At 38.6% G+C, this 20,130-nt stretch overlaps 1 long non-coding RNA gene across 1 annotated transcript in view; it reads right to left on the reverse strand.

Annotated features, from left to right (window-relative positions):
* Positions 1-13,387: 13,387 nt before the first annotated feature.
* The window catches only part of LOC102783720 (uncharacterized), a 45,211-nt gene continuing 38,468 nt past the window's right edge, over positions 13,388-20,130 (reverse strand). Inside the window, exon 3 of the long non-coding RNA XR_015719305.1 lies at positions 13,388-13,537. This is a non-coding gene — a long non-coding RNA (uncharacterized LOC102783720). The remainder of the gene's footprint in view (positions 13,538-20,130) is intronic.

Genomic DNA, 20,130 nt, shown 5'->3' on the forward strand with positions numbered 1-20,130 from the left:
GTGTGACTGAAGGATACAATTCTAAAGCAATAAAAAAAATACACCTGGAAATATAGTGAATTATTTTGAAAGTTTATTATTTCTCATATCTCTATATCTACTAATAATAGAGCTAATGATGGTAAATATGTTTTCATTAATGAATGCATGAAGAGTAGAGAGAAAGCTACTTAAAGTGACCATCTAGTCCCCTTACTGTGGGTGAAGTCCAGGAGTTGACGGACAATTGGCTCTCCAATTAAGTGCACTTTTAAGTGTATGAAACTGATTCTTGATTAACAATTGTAATCAATCCCAGGCTTTCACCCCTGCAAGCCCACTCACAGTAGTAGCCAATCTAGAAGCCTGTGAATATTTTTGAGCACATTCACCACATGCCGGCTGCTATCACACACCCAGAGCACTTGGCACCAATCACATGAAGGGCCATGAATGTCGAACGGTGACAATCAGCAAAAACTAACCCAGACTAAATCTGTCACCTTTTATGTCTTTGGTTTCCCTCGTAAATTTACAATCAAGTTTCTCATACTTTAGAAAAATCTTTTTTGTCCCTTTGTGACAGGCAGCAGGGTCTTTGTATATGTGCTTGCTCTGATCCTTAAACCAAGATAATTGTAGTTTAGACTGTAGTGCAATATTCAAACTCAGGCTGACATGTTTTGGCTCGCTTTAAAAACGAAAATAACCTCAATATCCTTGTTATCTTTTGAAATAGACTCACAAGTATGTCTGGCAGAAACCAACAGTACCAACAACTGACTTTTCTTATTTAAATCATAGGCAAAGATTTAAAGCTTCAAAGCCTTTCTTCCTTCAACCGATGTGACAGGTGGTATTATTGGGCTCACGATAAATCAGAAGGCAAACAGCACTGTAAACTAATTATTCCTGGGTTTCTGGGATTGTATGTTCAGAGCTGTAGACCCACCTACAGTCTTTCTGTATGCTTAAATATTTGCTTGGCGATCATGTTTGTTTGAATGTGTGGTCATTGATTTGCTGTGCAAACAAGTTACATGGGCATGACCAAAACACAACGTTCCACTTCACAGCCTGATTCAGTTTAAAGGAAGGCTAGAGGAAGAAGTGGTAACAGGAACTAATATCATATCTCAAATACCCAATAATTGTTACCAGGCTGAAGTAAGTACTGTCGCCTTCCTTGATAGATCTCCCTGAGCTACCTGATAGGATGTGCTACATTTAATGCCTCTACTGATTAATATGATACTGCGGAGATGAGGAGAGGACGCTGCATTAATGGCCAAATTTGCCCTTTAAGGAAGCCTGCAGCAAAGATGAGACGTAGGCCTGTACTGAACACATTGCACAAGTACCTGGAATTTCCCCGTCCCTAGCAAACATTATGCACAGCATTGTACTCAACAGCTTAATTATATTTTGCCTAAAAACCTAGAACCTAACACAGGAACCCACCTGGCCCCAGGTTTGCTGTGTGTCAATTAGTTTCAAGTAATTTAATTAAACTCTGGTTTATTCAAGAATAAGTGCCTTGACTTAGCTAATATTTAACCACAATACCAAGTGAGACAGAGCCTCAAGGGGAGGCACTAATGTAAGGCCTACCTCATGATGCTTATCACTTTTACAGTAAATATTCCCAAGCAGTACATTGCATTTAGAGCTGTAGTGTGTAATAATTAGGGTTGTAGGTAGGGAACATTTTTGAATTGGCCAACTGTGTGGGCGCGAAAAAGAAAGAAGAAATATTTTGCCATTACTCCTGAAATACAGGCTCCCTGCAGTTAATACTGACAGGAGGCTATAATCAGACTGAAGGTGGACTCTCCTTCAGGCTCACAATCATATAACTTTCTTCTTAAATTGTGACCCAGCGATTGGTTCATTCATTTAGTCTAAGAATCACATATGAATAACAAAATCCCTGATATCCATGGCAAATTTTATAATATAACCCACACAGTGATAGACTATAATATCATTAATATTGTATGTGCACTGGTGCGTCGCTAACTTGGGTCAGGGGGGAGTCAGTAGTCAGGCTGTAATAGATAAACGTGGAACATGATTAAAATAATATGGTAAAAAGGCACAGTAGTTTCTTATCACAGAAAATATTTTATAGTACATTCATCGTGTGTTCTCTAATAATGACAAATTTAAAAACTAGTACGGATTTTTAACTGCTAAATGTTATATGTTATGTTGTGTGGAGTTTAGATTTCCGTGAAGAGAAGTTTTTTCCTCCCAAATACCCTGTTCAACTAAAAAATATCCATGTACTGTGTATAGGGATGGGTATTGATAAGATTTTCACGATTCTGATTCCATTTTCGATTCTGTTTAGCGATTTGATTCTTTATCGATTCTTTTTAAAAAAGGAGAACACTACAATGTTCGGAATTAAAAACACGACATTCATTTAAGGTTATCACGTGTTTTGTGAGGAAATGCTTTTGCATATTCGTAGTGTTTCCTCCCTTAAATGAAATATCTACTTTGCAAGTATTGCAAGTTGCCCTGTTGTCATCCGTTTTCGTAAAGTATAACCAAACTTTTGAGCGTTTGAGCCGCTTACGCGCCGTGTTTCCTGCCAGGTAAATGACGCTTCGCAACGTGGTGACGTCATTCGGGGCGACTGGAATCGATAAGGGAATCGTTTGCAAAAATAGCAAACAATTCCAAGGAATTGAAACAGTGGGAACCGGTTCTCAACAAGAACCGGTTTTCGATACCCATCCCTAACTGTGTATATAATATACTATTTTCTCAAATATATATATATGGTTCTGTATGTCTGTGTAGTTGCAGTGTAGCAGAGGATTGCCCAAGGCACCAAAACCAGCCCTGGTTGTGTGCCCCTTTGTGTCCCCATAAATAAAACGCTAGGCTGAACCAATTTCTGCTCTCTTTTCATCTCTTTATTCAAATAATGAGAACTTACCACCTTTTTGTTTTGGTTCCGTCTCCATTATCTCGCTTTTCAGTCTATGTTTATTTGAATTTAACCTCCAATAAAGTCTGATTGGATTTAATTAAGTCAATACTCTGTGAATGATGTAGCCTCACTTTTCTACTTTGGTCAAATATCGTTTGTGTTATTTCAGATAAACTCTTGAATAACCTGCTGAAGTTATTTTTATCTTTTTTTCCCCTCAAATCCTATAAAGTATTCTTGTGTAACTTTATTGTTTAATGTGATGCAAAAGAAGCCTGTTTGACTATAAAGGCGAATAAATGTGGGGAATTTGCAGTGACGCATGCTGACTACAATGACAACTGCTACGCATACAAATTATGTTCTGGAAGAAGTCTCCGTCCCGCAATCCTTCTCTCCCTCCCCTTTTTATGTGTCTCCGTCTCTCACTCCACCCTTCCTGCCTTTGGATTCACAGTAACTGTCACATCACTCTTAACATTGCACTCACATTTTTCCAAGGCATCACCAAAAGGGTAAGGTGGAAAATCATGTTAATAGTAGCTGCATGGCAGGGACAAAAGGCAAGAGGGGTTGGGTGTATTTATTCATTTATTTTATAGCTTATTAAGGATGGGTCTCAAGGACTCGCCAACATTGTGTTCACAGGCATTCTCATACAGACATGACCTTGGCAGTAACTGGAGGTGTCCTACTGCACACTGCATAATAGAACATACTGACAAGTTGTTTTGTGTGAGGATCTACTTTAATCTGTGAGACTGTGCGTAATAGTATTAATACATTAGTGTTTAATAACAGTACCGTGTGCAAGTTTTTCAATACTCCATTATGTAAAGGTAATAAGCATAAATAAAATATGGCAGTAATAGAAGTTGTATCTTTATGATCATAATGTTTTTTTGCCTGTACCTGTGCATTTGTTAATAATATATTCTGGTATATACTATTGCCTAATCCTTTCCCCAAGCACTGAGTGTCTGGCATTGATTAGCAAATATTCAGAGAAGGAGTGTCCATAGATCAGTTAAGCTTTTGGAATTTGCCTTCTCTTCTGACACATTTACCCAGGGCTCTGGCAAGTTCACACACTATACTGTAATGTATTTTTTTTATTTGTATTATGCATATTATTTGCTATCTTCAACATCCTTGCATGATAACATGTATGTAAAACGTGTGTTTTAAGATCATTTAATAGTTTTAGGCTTTGTTTAATCTCTCAAGCCTACATTTGCATAATTAAAAATTAGGCAACTTTGTTCTTTTTTGACAGTGATGTCAATGTTGTGGGGTTTTATACTATATGACATACTTTATTCTAAGGATAAAATATATAAATTCCTTTTTCCTGACATCTTTTAACTCCTAAAGACTAAGCTCTGTTCATCAAACATTTTTTATTTATACGGCTTTCTTTTTGTGAAAAATAATCCCTTCATGCCTTACTGGTTCAGATGTAACCTTTCATTTATTCTGTATCCCTCTGCTGAAGTTTTCACTACTCACGGGCTCTGTTGCTTTATGGAAGGAGACACAGCAGCAGGCCAGATTTGCCCAAGTGTATCTTTCTCAGAAGAAAGTGGAAAATCAAGTCCTTAATTTGTAAATCAGGAGGTCCTGGAACACAGAAGGTAATGATTTGGCAGATGAAGGGACAAAAAAAGTTACATAATCCATGAAAAAGGATCCAGAATAGCACCACAATGTCAAGATTTAGAATAAAAAATTGGTTACAGGCAAAGCCATGTATTAATTGTCGCTGTCCCTGTCATCACCTTCAGTAAAACTTTTACCTTGTTCATCTCGTTTTATCTTCCTCTCTGAATCTGAGCTTGCTGCACTACCTGCTGTACTGTGACACTGAGTGAAACAAATGAGACATATGCATGTACAGAGACGAGGAAAGGACCAAAACTATCGTAGAGACTCCAACACCAAGCTAAAATACCCAAGCGCATATAGACAACATAGCTATGATGCACTCTTCTCAAACCGCTAACGTTGTGCTGCCAACGTTAGATGTTCTTGTTCCAGACCAACAGCAAATTATCCCAAGTGGGGCTTGTGTGTGTTCCTCAAGCTCAGGTTCTCTACAATGGGATCTAAGAGTTTTAACCTCTAATATTCTGTCTGTTATCTATTTTTCCAGTTTGGGGGTTATAGGTCCTAATGCTTCTTTTACCACTGGGATCACTCTGGACTTTATGTTGCACATCCACTCCTGTTGTTCCTTCAGCTCCTGGTGCTTTTCACTTTTCACGTGTTTTTGAACCGAGAACCAAGATTTTTAAAAGGTGAAATGAAAAATTATGTGGGGAATGTGGGGCATCCCTGCTGCTGCGGAGTCGGGGCGGTCTGCTTCTCCCCACCCCAGGGAAAAGGGTAACACTACCTGGGTCTGGGTGCAGTTTCCCCCTCCAGGGGCAAGGGTACCTAGACCCAGGGCTTAGAGTACACTTGGGGAGTGTGATTGTGTGTACAGTGTCTCTCTATGTCTGTCTCCACGTTGGATGAGTGTTGAGTAATTGCATATGAGAGCATGAGGGTGGGAATGGATGTTTGTATCTGTGTGTGCCTGTATGTCTGTGTCTATATGTCAGGTTGGGTATCACACGCCACCTCTCTGGGGACATCTCAGGCCCTCCAAGGTATGGAGGTCTATCTCCCCCCACGACTTCCCCTACCAGTGGCAGACGCCCTCAGACATCGGTGCGTTGGTGGTTCTTTGTGTCCGGGGATGGGCGTCCAGGTACACACCGGCTCACTCCTTGGTGGCTGCTTATCGTGGCCTAGAGCCTGGGGCTCGCTCGGGCCACTTCGGGGGTGGTGCCCTCGGCCTCTCGGCCTGGGGCTCGGTCACTCTGGCGCAGCTGGCTGCCGGCGAAGCTCACGGGCACGTCACTGCAACCCCCCCTGGCTTCTGCTCCGCGGCTGCTGAGTGACCCCTAATCTTCTCCTCAGCTCTTTCTGGGATAGTGGCGCAGCTGCCCCTCTGTTGGTCTTCCTTGGTCTCTTGTGTTCTGAGGGCCTCTGAATGTCTGGAGTTTTGATCTCCTCCATACCTGCTTCATGCCCTGGTGGACGGGGCTGTGGCCCCCCCACACCCTCTAGCAGATCATTACATTCAATTCAATTCAATTCAATTTTATTTATATAGCGCCAAATCACAACAAATGTCACCTCAAGACGCTTCATAGATACAGAGAAAAACCCAACAATCATATGACCCCCTATGAGCAAGCACTTTGGCGACAGTGGGAAGGAAAAACTCCCTTTTAACAGGAAGAAACCTCCGGCAGAACCAGGCTCAGGGAGGGGCGGCCATCTGCTGCGACCGGTTGGGGTGAGAGAAGGAAGACAGGATAAAAGACATGCTGTGGAAATGGACATGAAGGAACCTTTTAAAAACAAGCGCGTTCATGCTCACAGGTGTACACACGGGTGCTCACACACACAAACGACACCCTTTTTGGCTCCTACCTCAAAGCACACTGTGCGCTGTCGATCTTACGTGCTGCACAATAATGTTTAATATTTAGTATTTACTGTTATATTCCCATATATCATCGTGATGTTGTTTATTCTATTGCTCTCGTTTTCTTCTGCTTGTTTTCTTTTTTCATTCTCAACAGGTGAAATTAAAAAAGTATCTACTGTTATCTATTATTAGCTAGTTTATTGTGATGGTGTTGTTTTTATTATGTTGCTCTTTGGTGATCGTGGTGATCCAGGTGTTTTGTTTTTTGTTTTTTCTTCCCCCCTTTCTCACCGTCTCTTCTCTGCTCTATTTTTCTTTCTCTCCCTCTCTTTCTTTCATTCTTTCTCCCTGTCCTATCCCCCAGTCATGTCTGTCCCGTCTTTAAAAAGCGTAAATAAAATAAATACATAATTTAAAAAAAAAAAGAAAAATGATGGAAGGTATTTAAATGTGAATACAAGTAAGTAGAGTTAAAAGCTACTTGTCATTCTTGAAACAGTGCAGTGCATCGAGAAGATGTGTAATGTCTAAATAAAACTCTATGATTTTTTGAAGCACTCTTTAAGAGTATTCGCTATAAATAAACAGATCCAAGATGCACATCATTTTTAGCTAAGCTGAAGAAAATAATCCCCCAACGTGTGGTATTTATTGAAAACTGCCTTTACAGCTCACCTTTATGTAGTCCTTAGAGCTAAAAAGATATGGAACTATTTGACTTTCCCCCTCTTCAATGAACAAACACTTGTTTGATGGAAGGGATCAAGTGCGCCCTGTGGGTAGAATCATCTCTTCAGCATCCCTGCGAGATCTGAATGTTTGGCTTATGGCAGAAGCACTCGAGATGCACAGTTGCTATGTTCAAAAGTGTTTTTAACTTTGACTGTTTAGCTTTTGTACATGTTAGGCTCCTTCTTGGCATGTGTGCCTGGAAATGTCCCGCGAGTGAATTATCGCAGTTGTCTTAAGATGTGATGTGTAAAAATAAGTCAAGGCCAGCTAATTGATTTAGTTTCTATCCTGGGGTTCCTTTAATCCAATTATTAGAGTGCATTTAATTATTTTTGATTTAATTTCTCAGATGGAAAGCAAATATTATTCCTTATTATCAAGATATACAGCAACTGATGACTAAAAATTAGGACAGTGAAATGACACTTAAGTAAAGGTAATTCAGGCAGAGTTGTTACACTATAATAACAGGCTTATATGGCAGATCCTTGCCAGTTATGTCAATTTTTTTTTAATTTCCTTGCTGTGTTCTTCTCTCTTTTCTTTTTTTTTGTCCAGCAGCACAGCATCAGGGCTCAGGTGGTGCAGAGAGGTGCAATTCAACAGGACAATTACAGCAAAAACCTGACCAATGCTCTGTGGGCCTGTAAACGAATTTCCCCTATTATTTCACTCCTGGCAAGAATTTTTAATAACTGCAACTCTGCTTTTTTTTTCTCAAGAAATAAATTAGTTAAATGTCATGCAGAATGTAAATTAATTAATAAACAGAAGCTCAGGATATTAGGCTCTTTGTTTCATTCCACTTTGCTGTGTTTAATGTTGTGTCCCGTAGAAGGGGAGGCGTGTGACTGGCGTGGTAATTTCTTTCTGAGAACAAGATAGATTTACATTTATTGCAAAGTAGTATTTGGGGGGTCATATACTTTTTATGCAATTAAAGATATAAGAATTTTCCGTCTACAGAGTTGTTCTTCCAAAGAACTCCTTCAAAAAGATTTACCTGTATATAGTGCACATCCTTATTGTTCTACTCACTAGCTCGAGAGGAAAAAAATAAGGATGAATATTAAGATATTCCAAGAGGCCACATTCCAATATATTCTCCTATCTAAGGGGTTAAAGTGGGATTTGGAAGGTGGGAGAACCCTACCTTTGGGGATGGGGAATTTACCAACTATATACAAAAAGATGTAAGCAGATATTACATGAGCTGTCTGGCTGATTTTAACACTTATATAGTAAAAGCTTGAATAAAAGGCTGAATTTAGTGAGTGACTCTAATTATCATTATGACATTTATTTACAAAAACATAATTTAGCAAAACATCATCTACCGCATGATTAAAAATCTTTACAGTGAACAAAGATTGCACTATGTAAGAACATTCTTGCATCTTTCTCAATCAGTGTTGAACATTAACATTTTTCTTCTATCTCTGGAAAACATACATCAACACATCTTGTGACAAACTCTGCACAACCTGTTTATGTGCTGGTCGTATTTGTTGAAAAGGAAAAGAACTAACCGTAGAGTGTCTAATTGGTGGTGCAATGCATGGGTGAAGGAATGGTTTATGCAATGTTGCTTAGTGCAAAACCAAAGAGCAACTGAGTCCAAAAAAGTGTCTCAGGGAGGAAAACTACTCGGCAACTGAGCTCTGAGGGCCTTTATAGAGCGCTGGCACACTGGGCCCAGGTGTTGCCAGTTTCACTGATGGGAAATGAGCCATACCAGCCCTCCAATACCTGCAGATGAGGCCTGCCACACAAACAGGCTTAAAGGAAGGCGGTGTGGAGTGGGTTGTCACATACTGAGCAAATATCTCCATGCTGTCACTGGAAGTAACATCTGGCTACAGCTTACCAAAAGAATAACTCATTCGATACTGTCGAATAATATGTTAAACCTGACTATTTGCGAATTACAAATAAAGGTGATGGGTGCCATTCCAAATTCCAGCCCACTTTAACCCCTTTCTATTAGGTTGGCGATTGATAACATTGGTGTTATCAATACAGAGTTTCACATTAATGACAAATGATTAGTTGTGTAAGCTTGTCAAGGAATTATGTGGTGTGATTGTCAATTGTTTAGCAAATACAGCAAACCTCCAGTAAACTGTTGCTCATAAATTAATAAGAAAATCTGTTAAATTAATTGAGTCTTTAATTGTGAGTACAGTACTGCAGTGGTTAGTGCCTCACCACAAAAGCATCCTGGTTTTAAAATTCACCAAATGTTTCCCCTGTGTCTGTGTTCTCTGACTTCCTTCAAAAGTCTAAAGTCCTGAATATTGACTGCTGACTCTCAGTTTGTTGTTGTGAATGTGATTATGAATGGTTGTGTCTCTGTGTTAGCCTTGCGACAGACCAGTTAGCTGTCAAAAGAGTACCCTATATCTTGCCCCAAGCTGAAGAAAATGAATGAATGAATGGATTTAATTTTTTATTTGTATATTTTCACACTTTTCTCTTTTGTTTAAACGCTCTCAAAGTTCAAACCTTCGTAGGAAAATAAGTCCACTATTATAGAATGAAACCAAAGATCAAACCCTTTTTTCGGTCCAGAACATGGAAATAGAGCAGCTGCGAGAGAATTCAACATTAATGAATCAATGGTACGGAAGTAGAGGAAGCAAGAAGAATGAGTTTGACTTATCTGACTGTTTTGTTTTGCTTAATGCGCCTTATAATCCAGTGAACTTCTACCTTCCTTTAGCCTGTCCAAGAACTTTTTGTGCGATGGTTAGCATCTTCCTCTGCCTTTCGGGTGCTACCCCAGGTGCCTTTGACAGTGCAAAACGTTTCATCGACATTAATATGTTTCTTGGGGAGAAAACTTATAAACATACAGTACAGCACTTCAGAGTCACACTGCTAGAGACTGAAGATTTATGTGACAAGATGAACGCATTCTGTACTGTAGAGGAGACACGACACGGAGGAGATTGGTTGACAATGGTCTATAGTCATTAAAATTTTTTTTAAAAAAAGCATGCAAAAATTGCACAAAAAAAAAAGAATACTCGAAACAGCGAGGCAGCGAAAGATGAGCCGCGTTATAGCAAAGGACCACTGTATAAAACCTCATTACTTCATTGGGATATCAGAAATAAAAGGCAATTGTACTGCTTTTACATTCTTTGGGATGATTCAGCTCTACAGAGCTACGAGTGCTGTAAGTTTAGAGTGTGCAAACTTTAACAAAGAAATCTGGCTCACTACAACGCATTCAATGATTTGAAATTGCAAAATGATACAAGGCAAGCTGACGTTCTTCAACATTAAGTGTTAATATGAGGCTCTTTGAGCATATAGAGAGCTTTAAGATCCAAACAGTGTAAGCCTAAACAATGTAATCCATGTTATCGTGGATTCTTTCTGTACTTTTGATCTCCTTTTACTCCATCTATCAAAGCTTCAGAATTAATCACTGTATTTATAATGGCCTTCTAGCCCTGTGGCATCTCTCACGGCAATGCAACCAAATAGGATGCAAAGCTGTGATCCTCAAAGAATTTCCATCACAGGAATAATGCGGTCCCAGGGCACTGCTGCAAACGCTTGCCCCAAGCATTAGGCACAGATAATTTAAACACATAAGCAGGTTCTTAGCGCACCTTAATCAATGCCAACGGTGTTTTTTAGTTGGGAGGGAGGGGAAGGCAATAAAGGAATAACACTGGTATAACCTGGGGACTTGCTGCAGAAGAAATATGGAGCGCTGAAGCCCTCTGGGTAATGAGAAACAAAACTCCTGACAAAGACTTCTCCTCCTGGAGTTTCTGCACCACAGCAGAGTCACATAATGAGCAGGATCACACTGTATATATTTGATAAATCCTTACAAGTATATGAGAATGTTACCGGAGAGCCATTTGATTCAAAAAATAAACAGAACAATAAAGTTAACAGGAGCTTTTCTCCAAATCAGTGTGTGGTGCATGATGTTTGAAAACAGCTATTTTGGAGGAGACATGTCAGCGCAAATATTGGCAATCCTCTCAAAATCCCATTGTGCTGAAATGTTTTATGATTCTGTCAAAAATAAAAAGGCATAAAAAAGCATAGAAAGCAGACGAGTGAAATTTCATATTGCAGTGGGTAATAAAAGAGACAACAAGGATAATTCAGAGACCTTATCGGAAAAAAAGGGAAATTCTTCAACGCAGCATTTCCTGTTGTAATCAGGCATCCACATCAGCAACCCCTTCCCCCATCTCCCATGAAACTGATATATGAAACCATTTCCCCAAAACCAAACATGCCCGAAAACATTATTAGTGCCATTTCCTCTTCTGTATTAAGGCAAGAAGTGCTGAAGGCAGATCGGAGAGAGCCTTTCTCGGTGATGAAGTGCCTTCCTCTTTAGGTCTCTCTCACATCACAGAGGAAATGTGTGAGATTTATCAGTGCTCGCCCTCTCAGGAGCTTTCTCTGTGGCAGAGCAGCTCTCCAAGGATGCTGTTGTGCTGCTCTTTCTGAGGGAGCAGGTGTACTTTTGCCACATAGGGGCTTTGAATTATATCTATGATAGCATTGTCAAAAACACAAAATGAGAGATAGATAACAGAAAACAGTAGGTGTGTATAAAAAGAAAGCTGCATTTCCAGCTAGAAAACACACCAGAAAGGGAATCAATATCACACCCATGACTACATCCTTGTTTTGGAAGTTAATTATTGGAGCGGGGTTCATCGTTTGTTTATTTGTTTTGATCATTCATTATATATGTTTTACCTCCATCCTTAACCTTTGTGTATCTTTTGTTAGCCTTTGGTTTTACCAAAGTATGCAGAAATATCTGCACCCTAATAATAATGATGAGGTCACAGCCTTTACCCACTGCAAGTAATTAGGCCACCAGATAATATACAGGGACCTTTAGTTTGAGCTGGAGAGCTTTTGCAATGCAACACAGAAGTCCTGGCAACCACTTTGATTCTGAACAGGTGCTTTAGTCATTAAAAGTTCAATGTAAAAGTCAGCAGATAAGGTAGATTTGTTTCACAATTGATTATTGTGACCCACGGAACTATCTTGTCTTCAGTTCTTCTGTCTGGAGCAAGAAACCAATGCACAGGTGTGTCGTTTGTTTCATTTGAGCAGTAGTCTGATTCACAAAAGAAATAACTGTGAAAACCAGATAGTTAGAAAGAATTTGCAATTGGGGTATGTTGGCTAGTTGCACGATAATCCGAAAGTACTGTGTCCATGTGTCTGTTGTTTAAGATTTGTATTAGGGATGCGTATCCTTTGTATCGCCACCCGTGCATTTCAGAGGTGATACAGTTCAGCTGATATTGATAAGCTGTTTTAAAATTTAAATTACTTTAGTTCAAATCGGATTATATTAAATTGGACTGAATTAGGTTGCAGGATCTGACAGAAAGCCACAAAGTGAAACAAAAAAATGTTCCAAACTAATCTCCTTTTTAAAAACAAATGTAATGTGTACTTTAATGCACAGCACAAAGTAAGTAAACCTGCATATGTATCACACCTTGAGGTTCATAAAATTAGAATCAGCAGATCCAGATATGGGGCTGATGATTAAAATCACTGTGGGGAGTGACTGGTGGTACCCGTCTTATTTAAATCACTGAGATATTTATGATTTTGAAGTGTATGGCATCATTAATAAAGTCTAAAGTGCTCTCTAAGGTTTTCAGGGAAAAAACATTATCAGTGTCCATGAGCTTGGATCAATAACAGCCTCAACCCAACTGTTACAGTGTATTGTCTACAATCACAAAGAGATTGAGCAGTGTTTACCTGCCTTGGAGAAGCAAAAGCTACAATGACCAATCTTATATGGAAAAATGTGACAAAATCAAACAAAAGTGAATTGTTTGACAGTAACATGTTTGGTGCACACCAAAAATAGCTTTTTCAGTCAAAAAAAAGGTCATAATTTCCTATGCAAAGCATGATTGTGGAAATGTTCTCAAGTTGCCTCACTATCTCAAACATAACTGAGTAAAATGAACAGAAGCAGGAGGTAAAACCAACCACACATGAGATGACCATCTTTCAAAATAAAACCTGAAGTAACAAAAAGACAATTTACTAAGACTGGGGCAAAGACTAACTAATAGAATACACTGTTTATGTCACAGTTATGCTTCCATAGGTTCAGAACACACCAGGAACATTTCACAAGTGGCGTGTTTAGTCTGCATGGGTCCTTTATTTTGAAAATTAAACAGCGCCTCTATTTTTGACCTCCTCCCCAACTCTGTGCAGGTGTGGAGAGCTGCCTCTGGGATGCTTCTGAAATTCACTCCCGGTGACAAGACTGGCACAATCTCCAGCATTGTTTTGGACGGTGAGATCAAGTCCACCATGTTGGAGCTGGAACATGACACAGCTGCGCTCGGTATATTCCCAGGGTACTACTAAACACGATGACACAGACAGGATAACACAGAGGGAAACACAAAAGCACAAGACAGCCAGCACATTTAATAGGAACCACAACAGAATGGCTTATCATGTAGAAATACAGATTTATGAAATGGCTTTAAAACAGAGTTTAAAACAGAGACTATAGGACTGTTTTTTCTCCACAGAGACAACTATAGCATGCCTCTTAAGTATACTGCTATTATATTAAACAACTTCTTTTTAATTATTTTTGTAATATATACTAGGGCTGCCACAAACGATTATTTTGATAGTCGACTAATCAGATCATGCATCCATCTGCTCTTATATAACTATCATTAGCTTACAGCTTTAACTGTTTAAGGTATGTGCTAACTAAAAATAAAGACAAGATGATAGTTTATTACATTTTAATGAAATTTGCAGATTGTTTCGGCAAAGTAATTTTCCTTGCTATCTAAAATATAACAGGACACCGGAGTATATTCTCGAGCATCTCACAATTCTGATAATCAGCTGTCTGCTTGACGTTTATTCAGCTGTGTAAAAACTATAACTTTAATCTCAGCCAAACAGATTTACTCAGGAATGAATAAAATACTAAAAAAGGCCAAACAATAAAATTTTTAAGTTATCTAAGTGACTTATATATGCTTAACCTGAGAAGCGAAAGACGGCAGTGGGTTTGAAAACGATTTGCCGGGAGTCCGGTGTTCTCACTGGCTCTAGTGAGCCTTGCCCCCGGCTAGCTATCAGCTAGCTGGTGGGTAACAGACGTCTCCGAAAACGTCGGAGCGCTTTTGAAAATATGTGGTGTCTTGATAAACTGAGAAGATATTTGAGGTTTACACAGCTACATTCTCACCTGACAAAATGTTAAACGTTTATTTTGTGACCCAGAAAGAATAATAAGAGTAATATTAAAACAAACTAGCTGCCGCCATTGTTGGAAACTGAGCTGGGCTGCGCTATGAATTATGGGACACAGCTACTTATTCTTCTTCGCAGTTTAACGGCAGCTGGCATCCTTGTACATGCAGTGCTGCCATCTTCTCTTTCAGTCCGTTATTACACTCTTAAATACTACTACTTATTCCTGCGTCTTTTATGATCTTACAAAGCTTCAAACGACGCGACGACTATTAAATCAGTCATCGACGATTTTGATAGTCGACGTAATCGTGACGAGTCGACTAATCGTGGCAGCCCTAATATATACCAAAGTTGTCTTTAAGCATTGCTTCAAAATGCTTGCTTATCCAAACCTCAGTAGGTTAGTACTTTTTAGAGTCCTATCAGTTAAACAACAAAACTCACAGTTCACACTCAGCATCAATATTTATCCAACAGAAATACAGAAGACTGCTGTAGATGCATGTACATGCACGGCTCTCTTCAAAATTTAAAAAAAACCCAAAAAAAACCCAAAAACAAACGTATCTTCCAAAATTAAATTATTTTTGTTTTGTTTTGTTTTTTCTTCTGTCTTTTTCATCCTGGCAGAAATAAGACGTCCAAAATACAGATTTCAGTGTATTATTAGGTGTTTATCTTACAGAAATGTCCAACAGATATTTCGTATTTCAGAAAACCTGAATACAAAAACTAATTGTCTCAATGTAAGTAATCAGTGGAGGATGTTCCATGATTAAATGGCTATGAAAAAGCCATGTTAAAACCTGCAAGTATCCACTTGTCTTGGATTGGTGTGAATTGTATCATCTGACTGTAAACACAAGAACACCAGGCTCTGTGTGGACAATTCGCTGTGGGCACACAGACTTATTAGTTTCATGAGAGGCGCACATCACACAAAAATTTTCTTAAAATGAAGATGCCCTTAAAGGGAAAGAAGCTCAACACAGATAAATGAGGATTATTTGGAACTGAGAATCATGCAAAGAAACTTTGTTACAGCTCAAGAATAAAAATATTGAGCTTAAAACGAGCCTAAAAAGCCCCCTTTTAAAATACTTGTGGGTGTTGTAAACATTAATTAAAATGTACTGGACTGAATCATCGACACATCTTTCTGGCTGTTACTCCTTGTGGCGCTCATAAATAATGCCTGTAACTTGTAAATATTGTTGACAGCCTGCAACTACAAGTGAAACAGTATCAGTCAGTCAGACATCAAGAAATCAAGTAGCTGAGCGACCACAAACGCATATCAAGAGCGACTCGACAAAACTCCGTAATTTAGGCAAGTGAAGCCAGATGAAGCCATCCCTCACTGAGAGCATGTCTCAGGATTACATCCACTCTTGCTGGGAAGCATTTAATTTCTCCTTTCAGCACAGTGACACTTCAATCTTTTCCCTGTAATTACACATTATTAATGTTATGTAATTTCCAGAGACAGAACCTTGGATGCAGTGACAGAATTATTGACATTAGCTGGTGATGCTTCTTTCCTATGGCTTCTACAAAAAGACTGTGCCTAATTATGTTCCGATTAGGGTTTTTATCTCCGAGGCTGAGTGAGGTGACAGGACACGGACACAGCTCCACACTCCAAAAGCCACAAAACATTTTTTTTTTTGTAATGCTAGGCAACATCAGAGTTTAGAAATTTGTCACTATCATACATGTATATGTGCATTTTTTTCAACACTTGTCCATCGGTTTTATGCGACTAATGTCGCTATTGTGAAGGTGGAGTGTTGCTGCAGCTTTCAGGCACTTTGCTTTCTATTCACATCTTTTATCATTTCATCTGATCACAGGAAAGAAAACTGGAAAATGTTCACCATTTACAGAGCGCAATAAATAGTTGTGTGAAAGATGACTTTCTCAGATGTCATTTCTACCAGTAATAGTTTCATAGTTGTGGCATCTTAGCTCTTTATTGTAAGGTAATTGAGGTATTATTACATGGTGAAATTGGGTGACTTTTACCCTTGGAGGAAGCAGGCAACAAGACAGCACACGTCTTCTAGAGCGATTACAGAGATTGCCATGAAAGGCACATATCAGGCTTTCTGGAGTTGATCGATACTCAGCATCAGAACAGGCGACTGTATGTCCTGACCTCCAAGATTATGTCAGAAACCCAGTGGGGTCTTTTGTGACCTTTTGTAATGCTATCATTTTGTGATATACAGGCATTTCAATGTAAAGTATTTCCTTCGATTGAAGTCACATTTTTGTCCATAAAATGAATATTTTTTGGATCACTTGTAAGAGCACGCCAGAGCTGAACGCCACAAATGCAACAGCTGCTTTATGTTTGTGCTTCACGATGCATGTTTGGAGTGTGACAATGAGAACTGTTCTCTCATTCTTTTTTTTGTCAAAAACAAAAAATAACTACTTGCATAGACTAAACACAAAGAAGGGAGACGAGAGCCCCAGCAACAACAATCAAAACAGGAAGAAAAAAGGGAAAAAACACCTACGTAACAGCCAGTCAGGTTCAGGCTTCTTCACTAAACTAATGTTAGCAAACTAAACTTATGAAATCAAAATTGAAAATGGGACTGCTGTTAACTCCAAAAACCAACTAATAAAACAGAAATAAAGCTGCTAAAAGTGACTGAGGAATAATGCTGACAGCGGGCAGGGAAAGCTGCCTTCTCTGACTTTATGTGTGCACATGAACCTCTGCAGCCAATCAGAACTATAGACAAATCGGAGAGGAGAGAGCAGATTAATAAGAGCGAGAAAAATAAAAAATAACCGGATGGTAGATATACCAGTGCACCGAGGTGCACATAACACCACACTAAACGAAAACATACCTAGGGAACCATGTGTCGCCTGCTGCTGAGGAAGGAAATTTTTTGCTTTAAAATTCAGGACCCCTTGGTGCCATACTATAAAGATCCCCATCTGTCCATGGATGAAAGTACTCCTGTTTGTAGAAGTGCAAAAAATAAATTGGCAGCTTTAGTAAATATTGCTGTTTTTGGTTCTGATGGCGTCTCACTTCCACCAAAAAGAAAAACACCAAGTCCAGTAAGACTGGAAGCTTTCTTCTCCATGCACTAAGTCAAAGCTCCTGGCTAAGACATTAAAAATAACAGAATTATATAATGGTAATTAAAACAAAACAAACCCAAACAAAACCTTACGTCTCAATCTAATATGAGCAATTGTTAAACTTATGGCTGTCCGCAACATACGTGAACACACAGATCAGATAACTAAATAGCTAATCAACAAAATGTTGCAGGATAACTAAATTCATCCTGCAAAACCTATGTATTTAAATATTCCAGATGAAGTAATTTAGAATTAACCTTTAATTCTCAAGACATAAAAAAACTACTAAGAAAAAAATTTCAGCCATGTTACATTTCATTAGTGTTTTTTTAATGGTTATTGTTTTGCAAAAGTAAGGATTCTTAGAATGACAAATATGCTCTGGGTTCCAGTTTGCTGAGAGGGGCTACATTTGGATGCAGTGTGTTTTATGTTTTAACTTGTTTTGATAAATATTTAGACACAGACTGTGTAACTAATTGTGGCTGGTGCCAGAATGCAAGTTGCTGTGTGTTTCATGTCCTAATCACAGTCTTTTAGCAGTTATCCAATCTAATACGGGTAAAGCAATTTAGCTACTGAGAGATCAGAATGACTCAATGGTTGATGACATGGGATAGCTGAAAAGGGAGGGGTACCTAAATCTGTTTCAATCACAACATGGTTAAGGTAATGAGATGCATCTAAATAGTAAGCCATCATTTTTTAATCAGCTGTATCTCACTTTTGTGTGTATCAGCAAGGTACTGTGCTGTCATTAATAGATGACAATTACCATGTGTAAATAATAACATGAATAAATACATAACAGGCTGTGGCAAGGTCATTGCACTTACATTACATACTTACATAGGGTCCCTACTTGGGATCTGCAAACTGAAACTTATATTTTCCAAACAGTTCAAATCTGCTCTACACAATTATAGCTCACAAGGTTGTTCAAATTGGTTAGATTCAATTAGAAAATACCACTTTCTACTCATAAAAGTGCTTTTTTTTGTGGGCAGAGTTGATCTTGGGGTGCATCCAGATGCTGGTCATTAATTTGGCAATAAAAATAAGACCCTGAGTGCAATAAGCCTCATTATCCTTTAACTGCAGTGACCTCGTTCTGTGACTTGGAGATCTATACTTCTTTATTTTGACTCCGTCTATCCTTGGCTGTGATATGAGCCATTGGCAATGACTTACTGGAACTATACAGTTATGTGAATAATTTGGTGGAAACAGACACTTTTTTGTAATTTTTTCTCCGTATACCACCACAATGTTTATATTTTTTAAAACCAGACAATGAAGACGGTAATTGAAGTGCAGATTTTCAGCTTTAATTCAAGGGTTTTTTCCAAAAAAAATGCATTAACCTTTCATAAATTAAGGGTATTTCCTCATTTTCAGGGGTAAGTAGACAACTGACTGATGAGCATTGTGATGGCTTGTTTCCATGTTATTACATGTTTTCTGAGCTTCTGTATATAGGTAGATATAGGTGTATAAAAAGGCCTCTAATTCCTAAATACTTAATGCAATTTTTTTTGTAAAAACCACTTGAATTAAGGCTCAAAGTCACCACTTCAATCACATCTTGATTGTTCGATTTAAAATGCACTGTGTTGATTTAGAAGCAAAATGGTAAACACTGTGTCTTTATCCATCACATTTTCAACCTAATTATATGCTCAAGTAATCAAAGCACTTTTTTTGCATGAAGCCTTTTAGATCTTATATGAATCTAAAGGTTGATTTTAAATGTATGTTTTCCACACAAAAATGCAAAAACTTATGCGAAAGACAATTAAATGCTCTCATCTATGTTATGTAAACTTACATGATATGGATGCCTTTGCCTGGAATATTTACACCAATGAGCAAATGCAAGCTCTGCTATTTACTGAAGAACAACAAGATCTTCTTCCAATAGAGTAAGAATTCAAGGATAAGTCAGACCTTGAGGTCACTGAACAAAAATAAATATGCCTATTGCTGCCAAAATATGTCTTTCAGCAGCATTTGCCAAAATATAGCATGTAACCAACACACAAACAGAACACCAGGTCTCATAAAATCAAATGAGAACACACACACACACACACACACACAGAAAGTGGGATATGCTGAAGGTTATCTCTTTTTAAAGCAGGGACGCTCTGTCATTTCCAAGCCCTTGTGGACTAGGAAACAACGCATCATCTAACCCTTGAGAGCATCTGAACATGCCAGTGCACTGCAAAGCCAGGTCAGCATGAAATCAGCCATTCTACACTATGTGTAAATGGACTGTTGGCTTCACAGGTGACTGGACACTGCTGCCACTTTGAAAGGGGGAAAAAAAAGCTAACTGACAGATTCTCAACAGATATAGTTATGGGCTTTGTTTCAGCATGTTTCTTCATGAATATTTGCACCAGTATGATTTTTGTGTAGACATTATACCTTGTGTGGTGTGAAATGTAGGGATTTTTTTGTTTATTTATCGCAACCTGTGCCTTTTTACTCTGTGGATATATGTCATGTATAAAATACTTGTGCTGTTTACTATAAACAGCAGATGCACTTTTAGACGTTTTAAACATCAAGCTTAATTTGTACAACAGAGCCTTGATTTTGTGTATCATTGCTA

This window comes from Neolamprologus brichardi, chromosome 1 (assembly GCF_056152115.1).
Source record: "Neolamprologus brichardi isolate AB-2024 chromosome 1, ASM5615211v1, whole genome shotgun sequence".
NCBI classification, from domain to species: domain Eukaryota; kingdom Metazoa; phylum Chordata; class Actinopteri; order Cichliformes; family Cichlidae; genus Neolamprologus; species Neolamprologus brichardi.